At 38.4% G+C, this 23,858-nt stretch overlaps 1 protein-coding gene, 1 long non-coding RNA gene and 1 pseudogene across 2 annotated transcripts in view; all 3 read right to left on the minus strand.

Annotated features, from left to right (window-relative positions):
* The window catches only part of RAB27B (RAB27B, member RAS oncogene family), a 60,029-nt gene extending 53,170 nt beyond the window's left edge, over positions 1–6,859 (minus strand). Inside the window, exons 1-2 of the mRNA XM_077135423.1 lie at positions 6,809–6,859; positions 5,877–6,407 (exon numbers count right to left, since the gene is read on the minus strand). The gene's annotated coding sequence lies outside the window, so the exon portion shown is untranslated. The remainder of the gene's footprint in view (positions 1–5,876; positions 6,408–6,808) is intronic.
* Positions 6,860–12,021: 5,162 nt separating this feature from the next.
* Positions 12,022–22,102, minus strand: LOC143662047 (uncharacterized). Its single transcript, XR_013165110.1, has 3 exons — positions 21,995–22,102; positions 12,291–12,354; positions 12,022–12,167 (listed from the first exon to the last, which is right to left on the minus strand). It is a non-coding gene; the product is annotated as an uncharacterized LOC143662047 (long non-coding RNA).
* LOC143662046 (DNA replication licensing factor MCM4 pseudogene) lies at positions 16,257–21,389 on the minus strand (annotated as a pseudogene).
* Positions 22,103–23,858: the final 1,756 nt, after the last annotated feature.

Here is a 23,858-nt window from a genome sequence, read left to right on the forward strand (position 1 = left end):
GTTGTTTCCAGCCTTGCATCCAATGGAGGCATTGTATCTCAAAACCCTAAGTCAGAGTTTGATAACAGATATTATATGACCAAGCTTAGGAATATCTGTCTAGGATAGAATGTGGGTGGAGTGGGAATGGAGGCAGGGACTGGAAATGACAGTTTCTATATATAGTTAGTTGTGGTTATCTATCTTCAGTTCATTCAGGGAATTAATAATTTACTAAATGGGCTGTTTTGCACCTGCTTTCCAAGCATTTGGGCAGAAACTTCAGAAAAGTAGAGCCTAAGTCAGACTAAGATTCATTATTCAGTATGTGGCAACTCTTGACATTGGAAAATGTTTCTATGTTATTTTTTCATTTTAGCAAAAAGATACACTTTTCCCTTTCTTCAAAAATCTACTCTCATTCCATATTTGAATATTCCCATATGTCCAGAAATTTTTATCAACAGTATTTTTTGTTAATGAGAATAACATACTTTGAATAATAGACAAAAAGTTATTCTTTTAACAAACTTCTCAGGCTCTGAGGGCCTTCCCTAAGTTGGAATGGATAAATATAATTCAAAGCAATTTTGCTTTTTTAAATTATTTGTGTTCTTGTGTATCTCCCAGGTCAGATTTGATGCACAGTTTTGTTCTTCTGAACAAGTTAAGGAGAGAAGCAACAAAAAATTCAGATTGGATTGACCCCAATTTCACCAGAATCAATATAAATGTATGTGCTACACAAAGACAAAAATAAAGTCTTGTTCTTCTTCTTATACCTTTTAAAATTAAAGTTTTCTCTCTTTTGTAGTCTACATATCTCTCTCCCTCCCTCAGACATTTGCATGTATATCTACATATATACATCTACATATCTATTTATCTATCTATCTATCTATCTATCTATCTATCTATCTATCTATCTGTCTAGATGGGTGAATAGATACATAAATGGAAGGAAGAGAGGAAAGAAAACAAGAAAGAAGGAGCCAAATATGAAACAAGAATTGTAGGTTATTCAGGTTTAGACTTTCACAATAAGGATCTTAAGTGTTTCACAATAAGGATCTTAAAATAATTAATCAATTCCTTTTATTTTATACAGTAGAAAATCAAGTTAAGGAGACTTAACTCCATGCCCACAGCTTTATGCTGTCAGTACTAGCAGTATTTGATCAGTCATAGACTCCTAATGGCTTGATTCAAACAGCACCAGTTACGACATCTGTATCTGCCCCTTTGAATTTGTTCCCAAAAGGCCTTGGTATCCTTGACTACTCTACCTACTTAAAAATACTTCTACTGCATTTCTGGGTATTAAACATTTGGTTTATATGGTAGTTAACAGTTTAATTTACTTTGATCTGTTTTGCTATTTTTACAACTGTATTAGCTAAATATTAACCATCATTTCTTAATGCACGATCTAGAATATCTATCAAATATCAAACAAATTATATTCTTATATTTGTTAGAATCACAGCTTTGAATATAATTTGAAGCTCATTTAGTTCAACATCCCCATCAGCTCCTTTAGTGTCCTAAGACCTTTCCTAGGTTAGCACTGGCAGACCCTTTTCCCTCTGCTGGAGTGTTCTCTCCTAACTCTTTACCTGGTGGGTATCCAGACATTCTTCAGTTCTCAACTCAAGTGCTGTTTCCCACCATTACTCTTTCCCACTAAAAGAAGTTACTTTCAGTCATAACAACTTCTCAGATTTATTTTAATTGTTTTAGTGTTAGCTAAACCTTTCCCATTTTTGAACACTGTTTTCTATTTTTTTTTTTTTTGCACGGGCAGGCACCGGGAATCGAACCCGGGTCTCTGGCATGGCAGGCGAGAACTCTGCCTGCTGAGCCACCGTGGCCCTCCCAAAACACTGCTTTCTTTTATACAAAAGAAAAGGGCAGCAAAATAGAAGTTGAGCGATCTTACTTTCTCTCACATCTAGTGACATGGCAGTTCTTTATTCACCACTTTGCTCTAAACATGTTAAAAGATCTTTATCTCTCCTTAGCCTTTATGTAAGCTTCGGCCCATTTTGGACTTTACTCTTCTTCATACTATGCTTTCAGCTTCATCCCCATCTCCCTCCTCATCTCAGCAATATCGGACACAATTGGCCATTCTCTTCTTGAAATATTTTCTTGTTTGAGTTCCACGACTACACCTCTCCTGGTCTGCCTCCTATTTCTCGGTTTTTTTTTTTTTTACCAGCTCCTTCTATTCTAGATCCCTAAATGCTAGAATAGACCTTAGTGCTCTACTTTTCTCTCTCCTATCTCTCTAGGTGATACCCTCAAGACCATGACTCCAAGAAGCATCTATAGGCAGTTGAATCCCAAGCTTCTCTATTCAGCTGTGATTTCCAATTGCTCTAGATTCACGTACCAAAAAGCCCAAACGGACATTTCCAGTTGGATACCTAAAAAGACCTCAAATGGGTGGAAGTGAACTCTAATTTCCCTTTCAAATCTCTTCCTCCCCTGGCATTAGCCATCCTAGGAAACGGCTTCACCCAGTATCTTCAGTACAAAGCCTAGTGATCATTTTGATCTTTCCCTTCCTGTATTTCTCACTTTTTATCTAATCCAAGAGCAAGTAGATAGATACTTCCAGAATCTATCTACTTCACTCCATGACCACTGTTCCAACAATTATCTATGCCACTGTCATCTCTGGAATAGCCTCTTAACTGGTCTCTACTTCTGCTCTAGACGCCCTGAAATCCATTTTCTTCAAGGTAGATAGAGTTATCTTTTAAGCAGATTGTTACCCCTCCTGAGGCTTTTCCCAATCACTGGATCACAGAGTCTCCTTGAGTCACACATTATTTTACCCTTAATTTTTTTTTTCCTGAATAGCTATCACTGGAACGTACAAAATCATTTGTTTATTTACTCATGGTCTATCTCTCCACACTAGAATGTAAATGCCATAATGGCCGAGCCCCTTTATAAAGTGATATATTCTTCTTGGAATGCCCTTGGGTATCCACCATGCTTAGAGGATAGCCAGGGCTATAGGGTGCTCAGTAAACATTTGTTGAGTGGATCACTGATAAATTGTATCTAAATCATAGTATCTCCTCAGATCATTCAGAATATAAATCAAAAGGCACCATGCTGATTATGACCCTCAAAGCTCTCCATGACCAAGTCCCATAACTGCTCTGATCCCATTACTTGCTTCTCTCAGGCTCACTCCCTCTGCTCCAGCTACACAGCCTTCTTCGCTCTTCTTAGGAGATGCCCTGCTCTTTGTTCCTTCATTCTGGAATTCTCTTTCTCTTTGTATCCACTTGTCTCACCCCCTTACTTCCTTCAACTCTATATGCAAATATCCTCTTCTCAGTGAGGCTCTCCCTGTGCACCCACCCCGACTTCCAAATGTCCCTTGTCCAGTGTTACCAGCACTTGCTCCGCCTCTGTTTTCTAGTCTCTCCTTAGCCCCTACTTTCATGTACCCTGATTTAACTTGCACACCTTGTTTACTCTCTGTCTACCCTTGTAAAATGAAAGCTCTATAGGGACAGATATTTTTGACTGCTTTGTCTACTTCTATACACAAAGTGCCCAGAATAGTGCATGATGCTATTAATAAATACTTGTTATTCAATGAACAAGCATCTTAATATACTTTTACTCTCATCTAGTTGAGCAGATGTTTAAGAAGACAATTTATTGAAAATTTTTTGGCTATTTTTTAAAAGGCATTTTATTCTCATTACTGGTGATCTAGAGAAGTTTCCCTCATTTTAAGGGCAGCTGATGAGAAAAGATTAATATTTGGAGAACATGAATAATGATTGCAAATTGCGTAAAACAAATTGAGCAATACTCTCAACTCCATATATGGGGTTTACAATAGGTTTTTCATGATTCTTTAGTGATGCCATTGCTTCCTACCATGATGGAATAAATTGAAGTTCCATATACATCTAATAATGGATTAAAAATCATTTCCCTTCAAAAGCCATCTTTAGAAAGTGATGTATTCTTCATGGGAAACACCTGGGTTTGCCCTGTCTGTTTTCATGGTAATTGTTTTCCATGTCAACATTGCAATTACTTGCTTAAGAGCTGAACTATTAGCTAACCAACCAGTTCCTTGATGAATCAACTCAAGAAACTGGATTAATTATGAGTAGAGCTTTTACGTGAATAGTTGGTCTAATTTTGTGTTCTATTGAACCGAGAGACCAAAGAAACTAGCCAGAAATTTCCCATTATGAAGGTAGGAAAGGAGCAGATTTCTGTTCTGAACCACCTGGGACTTAGGCTCACTTCCACTTTTCCAGAAGAGTGAAAGAAATGAAAAGCAATTCTTAAACCAGCAGATAATTTTAGTATAACTTGGTGTATTAGGAGCTGAGAAGTCCACTGGTGTTAGAATATCTTTTCTGCCAGGTCAAATATGTCTGTTCCAGATATGGCCTATGAGAAAGTTGTGGTTTGCTTACATTTGACATATTCTATTTATTCGTTCTTGGCAACTATGAGAACAGGCTCATCCAGTTTCGTCTGAAATGTTTTGTTTTCCTTTTGAAAGCAATGATAGTAAGATTCTACAGAAGTTCATAGTTCTTCATAACCAGAAAACTTCACTGATATTTAAATTACCTATCAAGATTTCTCTTTCTTTGGTCATCGCAAGAATCCCTTCTTGTCTTCCAGAAGGGCTGATCCCACCTAACTGGAGGATTTTACTAGCAAAGTATGAAAAGTAACTATTTGGGGGGGGGATGGCATAAGACAAGATTGGATCTCACTTCATAATTATGATGTGAACTATAGAGAAGCTTGAGAATTCAGTAAGCTTAAATGCCTTAGGATATAATGCTGAAGTCCATCTTTGTTAATTTTCAAAGTTGAAAACTATAAAATCATGCATATGAGTACATATATTTATTTATTACTGAATATGTGTATGTACAGAGAGAGCTAAATGCTGGGAACAGTGCCCATTTTTCTTTTAATGAGAACAAAATCAATATTCATTAGTATATATATTAAAATAATAATTATGTTGCTAGTAACCCTGAAATTACATGCTATTATTTGTTTTTAATTTAATGATGTACCATTTGAATAGCTGGAACCTTGTACCCTTCATTTCAGACCTTGAATGAAAGAACCTGCAGCATGTACAGGTGAGGTGACTTTAATCAAATACAGCTTTTTGCTAGGAACAAAACTTCTGCTTTTATGAGTTATATTTCACCAGTTTCATTAGAATTCACATGCTTAATTAGATAATGTATTGGGTGGGAATACCTTGGAGGCCAATTTATTCTGATCTCTTGAATGGAGAACACACACACACACACACACACACTCCAGTAGCTTCCACACTTAGATCAGAATGGTAAGGAATGCAGCAAAAACTGGAAAACAGAAATTTCTCATCTACTCGAGTACAAAGCTTGAAGAAATGCAAAGAATATCCCATCACTTGCCTGACTTGCTTCACTAATTCACTTCTTAAATGCAACTCTAGTCGCATTATTATTATTATTATTATTATTTTGATTGTTTTTGAGATGCAAACAGGAGGAAACAGGTATCGCTGTGCCTTTTTTTTTTTTGTCCTAACCAGCTGTTTAATATGCAAATACCAAATAAACAAAGACAGGCAGCTAGTTTTCTGATGACAGCTGTGCACGCACATCAGCGTCTACTTCACAAAGATTTCTGCTGGAAACTGCAGCTCTAACGCGCTCACACACAGACCCCGACTCGTCAAAAGCACAGATGCCAGGCGCCCTCGCCTCTTTCCAGGCCTGCTGCTCCTCATCCACGTCTCACTTCCTTTTTTGCAGGCCAGCAGCCGAGAATACCCTGGAAGGCTGATCACACATTCCAGCAGTAACAGCCCGGCTTCCCCGACTTACCAGCCTGCGAAGTTTCCTTGGCCGAGAGGGCTGGGTGTCAGGTTGCACAGCCGCTTCCTTCCCTTTCCGCGGCCCTTGGGTTCCTGGGCTCCAACACCAGCGACAGCCAGGGATCTGGGCTTCACAAGGCGACCTTGCCGGGGACGGCTCCCGACCTGTGGCCCCGGATCGCTCCTCCACCGGTCGGTCCCCGGCCCTGCCAGGCGGCTGGCACCACCCCCAGGAGCCGGCCGGAGCCGCCTCGGATCTGAAAGGTCCGCGCGAGGAGAAGGCGTGTCTCCCAGGGCCAACGCGGATGTGAGGCGCTCACCTCAGGCAAAGCTGGCTGCTGACTCAACCGCTGGAAGCAGAAACACACTTGGCTTTTGGTTAAATTCTCCACACTGTGGGGTTTCCAGCCCCAGCGATGAGTTCATTTTTATAAGTGTGTTTTTCTGTGTTTTCTCTGACATCTCTTATTCAAAAACCCAGGGCATGGTGAGGGGAAATCTTCCAATGCACTGCATTCTCTACAAGGGAATCTCTCTGTCACTGTAGACAGGAAGTAAAAGGGGAGTTGTAAAGAAATGAGTATTCCTAAAGTTAAGATGTATTAACATGAATACTTTCATCAGTACGAGCCATCCTAATTGTGCTTCCTTAAAGTCACATCAGAGATCAGCGTGTTAGTCACTGCAGGCTAGGAGTGCAAATGGAATAAGTGAAAACACACAGTCATTGAACAAAGATGTACTAAGTGCTGACTATGAGGCAGGCCCTGCTCTAGACAGTTCAGCTTCATCCATCCATAAAAACAGACCGAGACCCCGGCCGGCCCACTTGGGGTTTTATTGCAGACAAACTGACATCCTTAGTTTACAGACTGATAGTGAAGGTAAGAATACAAGCTTGTGACATATAATAGCAGTGAGGAAAATAAAAAAGCTTCAAACCTGTTGCTTGCATTCATGCTGGTGACCAATAAGCAGCCTGTTTCACCCGCTCTCGGGGCGCTGGCCTTCTCAGCTTGGGGCCAACCCCTTCAGCAGTGTCATGAGGCGGGGTGAAGGAGCAGCAACAAATAAAACAAAATAGTGCAGAAGGGGGGAAAGGGAGGACTCACTGTGTCCCAGGGAAATCTGCCTGCTCTATTAGGAAAACACAAAGTTTCTATGTTCTGGGCCTCAGTGTGCTTATCTTTAAAATGGGGGATAACTGATAATTATTGTCTTCATAGGGTTACTGTGAGTAAATGAGTTCATCCAAGTTAAGTGCATTAAACAGTGCCTGGCTCACAGTCAGTTCTATGTATGTGTTGGCTAGTCGTAATTACTTTGGTAGCAATTAATCTACTCCATTCTCCCATGGCACAATCCAGTTCATATATACATATATTTCTGATCTACTAGGAGAAAGTATTAGAGGTTTAGGTTGTGAATTTTCAAAATATGTATTCCAGGAATCTTGATGGTATATTTATTTGCATCCATCAGCGGTATCTGATGTGTGTATGTATTTGCTGGCCTGGTTAGAGATAAAAGAAAAAACATGAAGACCTTGAATTTGTTCCACTGAATATAACACGTTATTAATTTAAAATGTTTCTTTGAGATATAAAATGATAACCTGTTTTGTTTACCTAGTTTGTGTGTTCACTTACTAACATTGATCTTAATAGTGTATTTCCTATGTGCACTAAAATTTAGAAAGTTTTTGCTCAGAGATCATCTCATTTGTTTTTCACATTATTTTGAAATCGGCAAGGCGCTTCTTATTTTTATTGTTCCCCTTTTAAGGATGAGGAAACTGAGGTTGAGAAAGTCCTAACCATTTGCCCAGAGTCGTGAAGGGCAGTAAAGGGAGAGCTCAGATCCTGACCGCTGAGTTCACGGTGATCACTACAGTGTTGTCCCACCACCCCAATATTTCTAGAAAAAGTTCCAGCCATGAGAAAATCTAACGCACACTTTTATTGTCTGCTTTCCTTGTCACCCGTCTGCAGACAAGTGTGTCAGCACTCCCAGAATCAGCAGCTGCAGGGACAGCTCTCCTGGAGTCACTTGCCACATAGAGTCCTGTCTTTCAGGTTTGAGGGCTCTGAGCCATCAGTTTCCCAGGGATGCTACTTGAGAGCACTGGAATGTTTCTTCCCTGTGGGAAGAGGGGTGCTGAGGAGGAGCAGGCAGTGGGTGGCAACCAGAGAAATGTTGCATGGCCACTTCGTAAAGCCCGCTTAAGCAGAGTTAGGGCAGCATAAAAATCACCGGAAAACCAGTGAACACAAAGTGACAGCATCATGTGTTATAATAAAAAAGCCTGCCTGTACCTGGAGTTCATGAAGCACAAATTAAATAGAGATAATTTCTGCTTTCACAGGATTATAATTCAATAAATGCAGCATAGAGGTGAACAGATTTAGAAATATACATGGGGAGACTTCCAGTTAAAAATGGTAAATTGATCATATGTGTTTCATCGCTCCTATCCAAACTCCTCTAACAGTAGAGTAAATAAAATTTTAAAAAGTTATTAACCCTTAAGGACAACTAAAAAGGAGAGAATAAACAAATAAAAGAGATACCAACAGACAAAATACACTGCAATGGATTTTGGGATGACCCTGAATCAGGTGGAGGCTTGGTAACTGATTTGGAAGACCAGACCAGTTTATACAAGATGTGCCTGCAAGAAAGGTTAGGTAGAAGAAGGGAGCAAATTCTGCATAACCCTTAGAAGCTCAGGCCTGAGAGGCCAAAATACCATAATAGAAAGAGGCCTGGTATTGGGGTAAATACAGGGATTTGGTTAGAAGTCTGCAGAGAGAATGCTTGGCCACAAAGTTTCAATCCCCCATGCTATGCAATCAACCCACCATAAATTCCTCCGTCTGCTCAACCTAGCTTAATTTCTCCAGCAGGAGATAAGCAGTTACCCTCTGGAGAGAGAAAACTAGAGTAATGTGTGGTTCAACAAGATGAACTGAACACACACATTTTATCTCTGCTCTTAGAAAAAATGAATAAAAAAGAAATTTATATACAATACAAGATAAAACTTTTGAAATTGAAAATATACTCAAGATTTTTTAAAAAATTGATAGATGGGTTGGAAGATGAAGTTTAAAAAATATTCAAGAAAGTAGAAAAGATGGAGAAATTAAAAATTGGAGAAAAAAAGAAAAATTTCCAATTGGAATCCCAGAAATTTCCAGAAAGAGTTATCTCTATTCAGAGAAAAAATAAGAAAAGAAAACGTGCAAACAAATCCAGAAATGAAGACCATGAACATATGATCTCAAAAGTCCAGGAGAAAAACCATTTAAAATTAATTAAACACACAAGACATATCGTTCTGAAATATCAGAAATATTCAGGAATAAAGAGAAGAATCTAAAATATCTCCCAGAAACATGAAGCAGATCACTTACAAAGGAAAATAATTAAAATTACATTGAATATCTCAAGAATAATACTGGATCCCAAAGATTCTTTGAATGTGCTCAATTTTTTAAAAAAATGAAATGACTTTGAACTTAGATTTGTATATCCAGACAATCTGTCATTCAACTGTGATTAAAGACATCTTTAGACATGCAAGGACTCAAAAAATATATCTCTCAAGAACAACTTTCAAAGAAGGGCTCCCAAAACAAGCTTCTAAATCATGAAAGAGGAAGAGACAGAATCCAGGAAATGTAGATTCAATAGATGAGAGAGTATAATAAATTCTCCAGAACAATTTTGAAGCAGGCCTAGAGAGAAGCAGATGAATGAATGGTAGCAGTACAAATGGTCCAAGAAAAAAGGGAAAAAGAATAGAATAGCAAAAAAGAAAATGACCAATTATTAGATGTACATGTACATTTGGAAAAATATATTGATAAATGTTTATGCAGTGAATACTAGAAGAGCGCATCAAATTCCATGTTCTTCTCTTTTTCCCAGAGCACCTTAAAGAATTAGATTTCTTAGCCCCCTACAGCTGCGGTTAGTGGGTGGGGAGGCATGGGACTAAGTTCTAGCCATTGAAATGTGGGCAAGAGTGAGTACGCCTCTTCCAGGCCATTCCCCTGAAATGACTAATGAGATCCTCCAGGCCTTTTCTCTTTCCTTATTGCTGTCCAGGTAATACAGAGAATCAGTACAGAGCTCTGAGGCAGTAGAAGACATTAATAAAAACCTCTAGGTGAAAGAAATGCGTGGTGCAAATGATTGCATGATCTAGAAACCCCAGCTGATACCATTGGGTTGTGACATGTGCAAGAAATAAACTTGTATTGTCTAAAGCCACTGTAATTTTGGGACTGTTACACAGACCATTCTGTTAAAATTAGCAGGATCACTTGGGGCATTTCTGGCTAATACTAAACATACTTTTTTAAAAAAGGACATGATTTAACTCCAGGAAAACAAAAAGTTGCAAGAGAAAAGGCACGTAATTATGGTAAACCACTTGGCTCAGATGTAGATCAGAATAACGTGAACACTAATGAAAGAATTAATCCTCAGCTATGTTATAACTGTATGTGGAGGGTGGTGATAGGAAAAGACGATTTGTGCAACTAATTTAGATAACTAGATCCTAAACTATTTTAACATAAACTCAATAGTGTGTAAAATTGGTAAATAAACTGTTTTAACAATTAAAAATAAAATATACATAGGGAAACAAAAGACATTTGTTCAATAGAAAAAAGGCATTGCAATTTATTAAGTATTTGTGTATGTTAATAAAATAACCTATAAGCAGTAGAGAAAGTGAATTTGGATTGGAAAATGAAGACAGACTTTAGGGTTTACACAATCATTTATTCATTCAACAAACATTCAAGTAGCACCTTGTGTCTGACACTCTGCTAGGCACTGGGGATACATTAGAGAATGAAAAGGAAGAATAAAAGCAATCTAAGAGAAAATGAACATTTAAAAAGCTTTAAATGAGTACATTTGGTTTCTTCTCTTATATTTGGTGGCATGAGTCGTTAATCCTTTTTAGGCAAGATGCCATCCTTCCTTCTTCAAAATCCTCTTAAAAATTGCCCTCTTTTCTCCTGACCTGAGCCCAACACCGATGAGATGGAAACTTTCTCCTGGGATTGTGGGGAGGGTTTGGCCACGGAGTCATGCAGGCATCTGCCTCCATCTTCTGATGATCCTTAGTTCTGTGTCTGTCTAATCACAATAAAAATCAACCCATCCCCAGTGCCAGGAAACCCCAAAGCATGACTAATATGTCACAAGACTAGACTCCCAAGTCATGCAAGTTTCCCTAACTACTTTCAAAAATGTAACTCAAGAAATACATGTTATATGTTTCAGTTACTTTCTACAAAGCAAATTACTTGAAATGTATAGCACATTAAGACCTATTTTAGATTTATTACACCGGGCCTGTTTACACGATTATATCCAGAATAACTACCAGACAGCGGAGTCTCATCCTTCCCAGCTCTAACCTCATTTTGCCTTAGTTTCTCAAAATGTGAAATGAAGATATACTGGGGCCTAATACGGCCTTTAAGATCTGTCTGTTTTAAAGTTAGAAATAAAAATAAAATATTTGTTTAAATAATTTATTTGGCTATTAATAAACCTCCAATAAATTAGTTGGAGAAAATTTTACTGTATAGCTCCACATACGGCAATCTTTCAATCATTTTGTTACAATTAGACTTTCCTATTTAAAAATATTGCAAAACAAAAGCTTTTGAAAATATTGGAAACTTACAAAATTCCTTGAAGTTCACTCTAGCATCTAACCCCCTGTTTCCATGACTCCATGACCTCATGTATAGCAACTATTATTTTTATTTCACATATTCTTCATTTTGTATTTTAGCATTGGCTTTTTATCTCTGATTTAGTCCTAAGGAACAATAAAACATTATACATCCCTAATGCCCGCCTACTGCTATTGCTGGCACAACTGATATTTATTGGCCGTTACAAGGAACAGTCGACTGCATTTCTCACAGTAATTTCAGAAGGACTTTCTGCTTACACCTCAGCATATTTAAAATATTGCATGTTCATACTGATGAATTTGTGCCATCACACATGCAAAAATAAACTATATTTACTAAACCAGTTGACAAAGGTAGGTAATTAGATATTCAAATTTAATTAATACAAACATTAAAACAAAACATTTTGATATTTACAGGGAGAAGTTTTTATTTGGGACATTTATAATAAATGGAATACCAAATTTCCTAATGATGTCACAGAAGTCCAGCAGTTTTACACTTTAGCCTTGTAGATCCACAGTTGTATTTTTTATATTCCAATGTTTCAGAAAAATGTTCATTTTTTTCTATAAATGAATGAAATAAGTAAAGTTGAAATTAAATCACAACAGTAAAATGGGTCATAAAGTTGAACAGGCATTTTATAAAAGAAGATATTCAAATGGCCAAAAGCATGAAAAGGCACTCACCTCATTAGTTATCAGAGAAATGCAAGTTAAACCACAATTTACAGCTATGTGCGCACCAGAACAGCTAAAATGAAAAAGATTTGATAATATCAAGTGCTGATGAGGAATACGGAGCAATTGAAACACTCACCCACTGCTCCTGTGATGGCAAATTGGCATTTATGTTTTGGAAAACTGAGCTCAAGCAGAGTTATGACCCACCAATTCCTCTCCTAGAAACATCATCCCCAGAACTTCATAACATGTTGACAGTCTTTTACAAGCGCTATTGATAAAAACTGCAAACTGTAAACAACTGAAACGTCCAAAGAATAAAAACTTAATTTGAAGTATATTCATAAATTGACATATTGTACAGTGATAAGAAATAGGAAATTATTGCTACCTGCCAACAACATTAATCAATCTCACAAGCATTGACTAATGAGAAAATCCATACCCCAAACAATAAATTCTGTAGGATTTCACGTACTTTAAAATGTCAAAATCAGGCAAAACTAATCTGTGGGCTTTAGAAATCAAGGTAGTGGTTCTCTTGCAGGAAGTGGAGGGTAAGACACAGGGGATTTCTAGTTACGTGCTGTCCCTTCATCTGTGTGCTGGTTATGTAGGGTGTTTCTTTGTGAAATTCATCCAACCATATGCTTTTTCTTTGTACACATTACTGAATGTATTTTATCCTTCAATAAAATTACCTTAAACTAGAAATCAACAATAGGATATAATTGAAATCAGATTAAGGAGGAAAAGAGGCTGAGAAAGACAGGATGAAGTCAGAAGCAGGGTTAGTACAAAAAAATGCATCCTTTCTCATTATTACCACTGTTAGAGGCAGGCCATGCAATAGTTATGAGTCACTGTAGCCATAATATAAAAACAAATGTGTTGCTCAAGGGAAGCCCACCCATTATTCACAGGAGTAAGCAAAGAGAAATTTCCCTCATGCTCATTAAGAGGCTTTATCGTATATGATGAGCTATAACTTCAAGAACTTTCTTCAGGTAAATTTCACAATGAATTGCTTGGGGTGGTTTCTTAAAATGGCCATCAGTGTAGAAGGATGGCATTAATAGCAAATTATAATTCAGTAAAAGTAGTTCTAGGGAAAGTGAGGGGCTGTCAAAATGCTGTTCTTTGCATGTTTGGCTTAATCCAGAAATTGATTTAAGAGTATGAAACTGATGAACTGTGTAGCCTCAGATACACACATTGTGTGAAATCCTGAAGCACAAAATATTTAAGACTGTATTTTGTCAGGAGTACTAGGAGAGCAGCGAATAAACGTTGACAATTAAATGAGAATTCACATGTTTTAGCCAGTGGGATTAAGATTGGCTTCATGTTATGAGAGCTGAGAAGCTTGACATAGACGTGTCTGCAGAGAAGAGCTCCCTATTTCTGCCCAAGACTAACCCAAGGGAGATGCTCAGTTAGTAGACTGGGGTCCTCTCCAGCATGCACTGATTACATCCCATGAAGTTCTACTTCATGGAGCATTAGTTAAATCCCTGGGAAAAATGTGAAGGACGCATAACCCACGCATTTTCAATGGGAGTGGTATTGACCCAGGGCGATGAAAATGGCTCTTGGAGAGTGAAAAAAATCTTACCCTTTGTACGTATAAAGCACAGATGTGTGCGTACAAGAATAGACATACCATATATATCTGTGGTGTTAAAAATTTCATAGGGGGCTGTTAGGGAAAAAACGTCTGAAAAGACTTCTTGGGTGGGGTGGGGAGATGCATGAAATTAAAGTTGAGAAAAACTGGTGCAATCAAATGCCAAATGAAAATAATAACAGCCATCTCTCTTCCACCCCCAATTCTGAAAAATCACTCACAGAATGTCACTTATTCAATATTCTTCAATATAAACTATTTGCATATATATTCTCAGATAAATTATGAGTTAAATTCGTTAAATATTGGAATGTCTATTAAAAAGGTTAACTTTGTCCTAGAATATTAGTATTTTGGCATAGTTGTTCTTATGAATGCCACTCCTATGTTTAGAAAATAAAGTGTATTATATGCTTAACAATCCGTGTCTTTTTATTATCTGTAGTAGGAGGAAATATATATAGATTATTAAAAAAGTGTACCTTGTCAGTTGTTAAAAATTAAAAAAAATATCTGAAGAGTAACCTGCTCTACACACTGAGTTGCTAGAATGAGGTGGGATCACTGGAATTTTGCACACACACACAATTATCATGGTAATTGAAACAAATCAAACACACATAAAGATCATAAAGCTACTATCTCCCTTCCATTCTATTCCTTTGAGTTAATCAAATATATTTCCATAAGGTTCTTGATTGTCAATTATATACGAACATATATAGGTACTTTAGAAAAGAATAGTTTTTATTAAATAAATCTGGAATCACCATATACATGTAATACTCTGCAAATTTCGTTTACCAGTTAGCAGTAGTATAACTGGCATCCTTCAATTCAATAGGTAGATTTCTAATTCATTCTCTTTAACAGCTACATGATGTTGCACAAGATGGATATGCTACAATAAGTTTCCTTGTACATATATCCTAATGTGCCTGAACATTTATTTGTATAAAAATCTTCCAAAGGTGGGATTCAGGGTTGAAGTCTCTGTGTCTCTTTTAATAGCTATGGCCTGATAAATTTTCTAAAAGATTTTGGAAATTCATAATCTCTGCATCTACTGGATGTTGACATTTTTTAAAATATTGACACTCTTTTTTGATAGGTGATAAAAGGTAACTTGTTTTAATTTGCTGTTGCCTATTAGGCCAAAAATCTTTTCATATATTTACATATATGCTTGTAAATATGTGTGTGCGTATGAAATATGTATCAAATTCTTTTTTTCCTTTTCTGAGATTTGCCTGCTATTCTTTGCCTACCATCTATTGTTAATCTTTTTTATTGATTTATTGAAAATCTTTTCATATATGCTGGAATTATTCTTTCCCAGATTTTTTTTAAATCTACTTTCTATATTTTATAGTTCAATTATTTTACATTTTTAGTGCCAGCAAATATTTTTATATTTTCTTTTTATGGCTTCTGGTTTCTTACCTTCCCTACCTCAAGGTTATAAAATTTTGAAAATATTCTTCTACTTGGTAATCTGTGATTTTCCTTAACATTTAAATCTTTAATCCATAGGAATTTGGATTTGTGAATGTGGCAATACAGGGGTCAATGTTTGGCTTTTTCCAGATGAATGACTAATTATGCAAATAAAATTTATTGAATACACTACAATTTTACCATTGAATTAAAAAGAACTTTGTTAGGGATTAGGTTCCCACATGTACTTGGATAAGTTTATGAATTCTTATTTCTCTTATGTAGATCTGTTTATCTTTTGGAGGGCAACATCATACAGTTTTGGTCACAGGGGCTTTATAATAATTTTTGATAGCTTTTAGAGAAGGTCCCTCTATCTCCCTCCACCTGAACTTTAAAATAATGTTGTCTGTTTCCAAATTCTTACCCTGTCTGCTCTGCCCTTGTCACTACCACTGTCACAAAATGACGTGAAAATAAATACAACAAAATTGGTATTCTGCCAGAATTACATTAATACATTTAAGAAGAGTTAATATTTTTATGATATTGAGACAGTTTATATAACAAAATAGTACAACCCTACATTTTTTAAGGAAATGTTTAATGGTTTTCATTAAGATTTTATTTATGTTCTCAGATGTTATGCTTTTTAACCAAGTTTGTTCTTAAGTTTTAATTTTATATTTATTTTTATTTATTGTTAAATATTTGATTTTTATCACAATGTTAAGTTTATTACTTTTATCACTACTGTGTTTTTAAAAATTTGAACCTCTAGCTGTTGCTAGTTCAGAAAAACATTATTACGCATTTACTTTTTTAGCTTTATCAAGCTATACTTTCAATATGAAAAAAATAATTGATTTTATTTGCAGAGTTTGGTGAGTTATCATTGTTTACCATCATGTAATACCCATCATCAGCCAATTCCTTCCCCTGACCCCAACTGCAGGCAATCACCAATATGTTTTCTGTCACTGCAGTTTTTTCTTTTCTAGTATTTCATATACATTGGAATCATACAGTATGCACATTTATTTTCATCCAACCACTTACAAGTTTTATTGTTCATTTTAGTTCTGTTAAAGTAGGCATATAATATCTGCATATATGATTTTTTACTCATCATACCAAATGTTTATCACAATTATTTATTTTTCATTAAATTAGCTAGAAGGACTAAAACAACATTGACAAAAGTGGTGAAAGTAAGCATTCCATCATGTTCCTGGGTTTAATGAAAATGTTTGTTTTTTTTAATTTAAGTAAAATATTTTCTTTTGGATTTTGGAAAATAATCTTAATCAATGTTGGGTAGTTTATTATTTTTTAAAATTTTACTCAGAATTTTATTAGAAATGACTGTTGAATTTTATAAAATTCTTTTTTTGATATTCAAGACTAAGTCCTAAATCTAAACCACACATGGTAGTAGTATGGACTTCGAAAGAATTTACTAGTGGGCTACATCAGAACTAATGTAGAGTTCTGACCAGTGAAAGGTGAAGAGAAATCTGGTGGCAGGTTTTTGGTAAAGCTCTCTTCACTCACAAAAAGAGAACCTAACATAAGGGATCCTCTCAGCTTCCACCAAATATTATGGTTTCTGCATAGATGATTGTAGCAACTGCAACAGATTTGTGAATAGGAACAGATTTGTGACTAAGTGAACTTGTCAGAAAAGAACCTCATTCCCGCGGAGGATAGAACGGAAAGGTGGAAAGAATTTGCATCTTCAAAGATGTTGCTGAAAGACTGAATCAATCAGCCTTTCAATCAATAAACCACCTTGCCCTGTGCAGTGGTTTAAAGAAATTATATCTGATGCCTCGCCATCCTTCTGGGCATAGTGGTCAGTTTCCTTTCTCAGTGGCCACCCCCGTTAACCCTGCCTGGGCATAACCACAATTAGCAAGGCCAGCACCTCCATATGGTTTGGGATTAAGAAAAAGAAAGGCCCATGCCACTTTTTCTCCTGAAAGGCCCCTGCAGCTTCTACCCTCCCCTGCCACATCATTTACTAGCAGGGCAGTTTCTCCCATTTGGTTTGTGGGACAAGAAGCTGTCCTCAGCTCTTCCACATGGCCCTTGCTGTTTCTGTTTTCCATGCCCTGTAGCTTGAAACCTCCAGTCCTCGGGATTTGCAGGAAATCCTAACTCTCCCCTCCCAGGACCGACAGGTGCTTTCTTCCCTCCTATAGGGACCCTCAGGGGCACCCAGATAACAAAAGCCAAGGCCCTGCTCATTGTCTTCTCTCCTCCTCCAGGCTCTTTAATCTAATAAAGCTGTCCTTCCATGTGTCGTGGCCGGCTGGCTCGCCATGTCTGCACCTCATCACACAAGAACATTCACATAACATCCCAAAGACGCCAGGATTCTTATTATGTGAGAGAATACTTTCTCCTTATTGTTTAAGCCATATTTAGATATGTGTGTTTGTGTTACTTAGAACCAAAACATCTTAACTGATATAACTATATGTAGCTGGATTTGTGCTTTCAATTAATTTTGACAATCTCTGTCATTTGGTAAAGGGATTCAGTCTAATCACATTAAATTAAAATGTGATTAGACTGAATCCCTATTTTTCCTTCCATCTTATTTTATGTTTTAAGTAAGTCTACTGAGTTTATGAATTTGTAAACTACGTTGGTTGTTGTTACTGTTTGTTTCTTTACTTCCAGTGATTTTTTTTAATTCTCCAATTATATCTTCTTTCAAGAACAAATTAGAGTTTGCTTCATCACTTCTACCTTAACTCATGTCACCTATTTCAGAAAGTCATTTAATCTTATTCCTTTAGCTTAAGTGTTTTTGTTGTTTCGTTTTTTTATCATTTATTCTTTTTTTAATGACTCTGAGAGTAGTGTAAGAACCTTTAGAATGAATTATATCATTTATTCTTAATCATTTTTTTAAAGAAAATTTCTATATAACAGAATGAAGTCTGTGGCAGGAATAAATCCAGCATCTAAGCATTTCCAATCACCCTCTTTATAGACTAACTTTGGGATCTTATGGCATCCATGAGAACAACATGTGATGGGCTCTGATAGAATTAGACTTGAGCACTGTAAAGGGACCAGGGCTCCAGTCTTTCAATGAACTCACATTGAATTGTATGCTCTGGTTAAGTCTATTATTTCATGTTACAAAAACCTCAAGTGTGTGGATGACTGCTATTAGAAAGTTTAACACAAAAAACCATGATCCCAAGCTGTCCTCTTCAAAAAAACACCAATGGTTTGCTTTGTGTGTATTATGAACTGGTACACAGATTAAAAGCCCTGGTACTAAAAATCTGTACTTCAAGAAAATAGTGTATGTCTTTTTGTAAATTGGCACCGTATTTTTACTTAAAATACGAAAGTACTTTACTAAGAGAACAGGTATCCTGGATAGAAAAATGTCTATACAGTTAAAAAAAATGCGTTAAGAATCTATTCCCAGTGATGCAGCAGACTTAGCTAATGAGCCCCTATGCTGCATACAAGTGCAAGCCAGTGAAGTTCCCAGTGCAGAAGAGCAGAACACGCAGCGCTGTTCACAGCATCTTTAGAGTAAGTGAACAATTTTTCCGGTCACTGTCAAGAAGTCATCATCAGCCAAGGCATGCAGTGCTTCTTCAAACATATCTTTTGGTAACTGCTATGTCAGGTTGTCCCCAAATATCTTCACAAAGTTGCTGGTATTTTAGAGCTGGTGTTTTGCCCTTAGATAAAATAAGTGTTTTTTCAAAGCTTCAGCTAATTTTTCTTTCCTTTACGAGAGGTGGCACTCATTCCTGTGGTGAGGATAGATATGTCCACCATGCTGGCCCAGGGATCAGTTGCTGACTGCTTCACAGACTCTTGGTGAAGGCATTTTGCCTCTTCAACATCAATTTCTTTGACTTTGTTTGAAAACTGCACTTTAGCAATGGGCTTCTGCTAAGTGAATCAATGATTCCAGCTGTTGACGGTATACAGAAACCATTCCTGGGCTACTACCAAACTTCCTCGTGTCCATGTAAGCCTTGATAAGGACCTGGCTGACCTCCTAGCTCAGGCATGATGGAGCTGTGGGCATAAGCAACGTAGTCCTTCAGCATGGCCATGTCTAGAACTGCCTCCTCCAGTGGCTCCTCACCCTGGTAGAACAGCGCCACCCGGTGGTGTGCAAGGCACGGGTCCTAGGCCTCATCCTGAGGGTCCAGCATGAGGAAGATAAGGTCAAATCCTGATAACAATGTGGGAGGCAGCTGAATATTTTCAATGGTGCTCTTCTTTTGGTTCCATTGAGACTCGATATGGTTTGCTGCCGCCAGGATGGAGATGTGTGTGTTGAGCTGACAAACAATCCCAGCCTTGGCAATTGAGAGGGTCTGTTGTTCCACCACTTTGTGCAGCACAAACTTTGTACTCTCGTTCATCTTGTCAAACTCGTCAATGCAGCAAATGCCACTGTCATTCAGGACCACAGCTCCTGTCTACAGGACCAGCTGCCTCGTCTCGGGGTCTTTCATGACATGGGCAGTGAGGCCAACAGCACTGGAGCCCTTCCCAGATGTGTACTGGTCCCTGAGAACCAGGTTACAGATGTACTGCAGCAGCTGGGACTTACTGGCGCCAGGGTCACCACAAAGGAGGATACTGATCTCAACACGAAACATGCCCCTTCCTGTGTGACTAAAATCCTTTCTTGTTCCCCGCAAGAGCTGAGAAAAAAATTCCTTCTTTATATCTTCATGTTCATAAATGCTCAGAGCCAAGGCTGAAGCATGTCTCTCATAAATGTCTGGTTTCCTGGAAAGTTCCTTAAGCAATTCCACACATTTCTCTGAGAAAAGTTTCAGCTCACTTTTTCATCCAGGCCATGCAGACGTTTTGCATCTGTCTTCCGAAGTAGACAACGTCAACATGGGTTTTGTAGACAGACTTCATGTTACCCACTCTGGGACTAATGCAAATGGTCACTGCCCTGTAAATGCCTGCGACATTCACTCTGTCACCAGGTCAAACTTTGTCAACAAGGTCATTGTGAGCAAACAGGATGATGGCGTGAGGCCTTTGTCCTGCTGGCATGTCCTCAGGAGACTCCTAGAGTTTGATCATCTGCTTATCAGAGAAGACAGGAAGCGGTTGTGCACCACATCATGCTGTGGGTGGTGTGGCAGTGCTTGTCCACGTGGGGCTCAGAGATGGGGACATACCTGGCACTGGAAGAAGGCCTCCTGCACCTCTGGATTCAACTGGGACATTCCAATGACCACGCTGCTGATGGCAATGAGCTGGTCTATTCATCTGGATTCAGGTTTCTCATATTCTTAGTCTTCAATGCACTGAATGGTCTTACTTGAATGTGATGTTCTAATATTGAGCCAGGATAACCATCAAGGAAGATCTCATTGACAGCCATGTCAAAAGATGGGATAACTTCTTGTCGGTAGCATCTGAGTTGCCTGTACAGATTTTTGTCAAATGATTTTATGTGTTCACAGTTTACATTTCAGAATGGCTCACGGATAACATTACTCTCCACTAGAAGTTGCATGTAAAGAGGCTTGCTAATGTCTATGGCAACACCGCTTTCCTCTTTAGCTAGAGATCAATAAATTGTTGACGAAATCTCTGAAAATTTTCTCTGTATGTTGCCACATTTACATTTGTTCCCCAAATCACAAGTTTTTGGCCTAGAGATTGCTTACTCGCAGATTATCTTCTGCTGCTGGCCCGTCCGTGCGCAGATTCACCTGTAGGCCCTTCCGGGCAGATCCTAGGTCAGGCCTCCAGCCTTACGTGTGCCCCCAAACACTGCTGCATGGGGTGCCCTCTACCGAGACCTGGGAGCTCCCTATGACAGTGGTGAACTAATGTCGAAGTTTAGAGGAATGGTTGAAGAATGCAGCTGCGCGGGGCTGGAGAATAAGGCGTCGGCAGCGGCCGGGCTCGCAGGTCTGCACCAGGCGAGGTGGGCATGGTTGCCACTCCCCTGTGAACGCGGAGTCCGCTGGGAGGGAGGTGACCTGGCGCCCTCGCTTCGAGGCATCTGCCGCAGCCTGGCCTGTCCTCGGCGGCTACCAAGCCACTCGGGGTCTAAGCTGGGGAAGACTTGGGTCCAGGAGCTCCTGCCGAGCGCGGAGCAGATTGGCCGGCTCAAGGCGGCTGAGGGCCGTGCTCACAGACCGCGTGGGCTGCATGCTCCACCCAGAGCGCTCCTGTATGTGTTTTTAGAAACTTTTACTCTATCTGCCATTCTGTATTTTTTAGCAGGACCAGAGTCAGCCTGTTAGAGTCTCTCAAAAAACAGCTAATCCCTGTTAGGTCGGAGTAACGGTGAACGGCACTGCAACTTGAGCACGGTATATCGTGTCGCCCCTGCCAATGTGGCTTCTGGAACCGCCTCTTCCGGACACCTGACTTCCGCAACTGACGACCCACCCCTTCTAGACACCTGACTTCCCGAGACTCACCTTTCCGGGCACCTGACTTCCGGAGAACCGCCCCTTCCGGAGGTCACCTGACCCCCTTGCTTAAAAACTGCCCATGCCATCACCCAGGCGCTGACTCACCTCCCTCCGTTGGGGTCGGTGAGCTCAGCCCCGGAGCGCAGAAATAAACCTGCCCGCTTTAAATTTTCCGGTCTACCGTCCTTCTTTCTCACCCTTTCGCCTCCTAAACCTTTCAATCCCTCCATGAGGAAGTGATGTGTGCCCCTTCCCAGAGGAGACCTTCACGAAGAAGTACCCTGCCTGCCGCAGGGACCCCCAGCGCGCAGTGGATGGGGGGTGGGGTGGGGGGTGCCACGGCAGCCGGAAGGCTGCGCCATGTGCGGGAACACCTGCAGGCTCTACCGGACTGGATGAGAATGAAGTGAACTGCTCATCACACGAAATGAACCGCAGTATGGCTAAGCCTATCGGGATGAGTACAAAGGCTATGTAGCATGAAATTATAAATATTATAATTTACGTTTATAAATATGTATAAGTTTATATTTATATAATTAAATATAAATGTAAACTATGACTAAACTTTATTTATAATTTCATAGCATGTAGGGAATTTTGTTTGTTCTTACATGGTATCTTATTTTGGTTGTTTCGGAAAAGCCTCTGGCTTTTGTTTAGTTTTTTGCTAATACATAGCATACAGATAGTGCAAAATTAACTCCGATTTTGAAAAGATAGAACAGACTGGGGACAACAAGAAATTCTAAAAGATCAAGACCAATGGCGTGTATGTCGATGTTCAGAGATAGATGATATCCCCTGAGGTCACAAGTGATAATGGAGATGTTTGTCATTTTTTTCTGAACTTTTTTTTTCTCTCTAGCTCAGACATGGGTGATTTTTTTGCAGTTTATCTCTTGCCAGCCTAGAGCTATCAATTTCCAAAACTCACTTGCTTGCACGTGTAGATCAAGTGCATGATAAACTTGATCAATTCCACAATGAGTACTCAAAAAAAAAATACTATTAAGACATTACCAACAAGACATTACAGGTGGTAATTAAGCCCAACAAGTATATCATGACTGATAAAGGTTTTCCATTAATAAATGGGCTGTTTCCATAGCTGACTGTCAAATAACATGCATATTGACAGATTCAGAACTAAGCTAGTTTTGTCAAAGGCTCGGTCTTAATGGTGTGAGTCAAGTTTTGTGGCCACTCCTTTAAAACTTGAGTCCCTGAGGAGGCTTTCCACCCAAGGCAAAAGGGTGAGAATTGTATGAAGCTTATCCAACACTTCTGCCTCTTGCCCAACGAAGAAAGAAAAGATTTGCCCTCAAGAAAAGGCTTACCCTTGATGGTAGTGTCCTTAAAAAAATCCATAGACTTTTATTCTGAATACTGATACTACACATGGTGGGCAATATCTCTGAGCAGGAAATGAAAGTTAAATCAGAATGAAATGCCAGCTAATTTACTAAGTCTCAAAAAGTGGTCCAGCATTCCAGAATGAACTTAATGTCCAGTCAATTGTATTTTCTCAAACCTACTCATTTTTGCTTTAAAGCAATTTAGAATGCTTTATTTCTGATATTAAGTGGGTTGGTATTGATGTAATTCATTTTGCATGTTATTTTTGTTGGTAGATAACATTTTAGATATGGTGATAATGACTCACATTTCTTATTCACCTAACCATTTCAGCTTGATAGTAACTAACAAAATATCCTGAGAGCTAATCTATGCCATTTTTAGGGCTGAAAGATATAATATAAAATTATATGTTTATATTCCCTGAGACATATATTTATATTATTTCCCTTGTTAGGTTTGAAAATTTTAAATTGTCTTTGAGCCATTAAACTTTAATAATTCTTCCTTCAATTTTTCCCTGCCAGCATTCATTTCCATTTTTATCCCAAATATGTCCTTAAATATGTTTTCCATTTTATAAGTATAATTTATATAGTTAAATTTACCCTTTTAAGTGTACAGTTGTATAAGTCATTGTGTAAGTCATTTAACCACCACCTCAAAATGTGCAAAATTCCTATTGTTCCCACTGATATGTTT

Source organism: Tamandua tetradactyla, chromosome 18 (assembly GCF_023851605.1).
Source record: "Tamandua tetradactyla isolate mTamTet1 chromosome 18, mTamTet1.pri, whole genome shotgun sequence".
Lineage (NCBI taxonomy): Eukaryota > Metazoa > Chordata > Mammalia > Pilosa > Myrmecophagidae > Tamandua > Tamandua tetradactyla.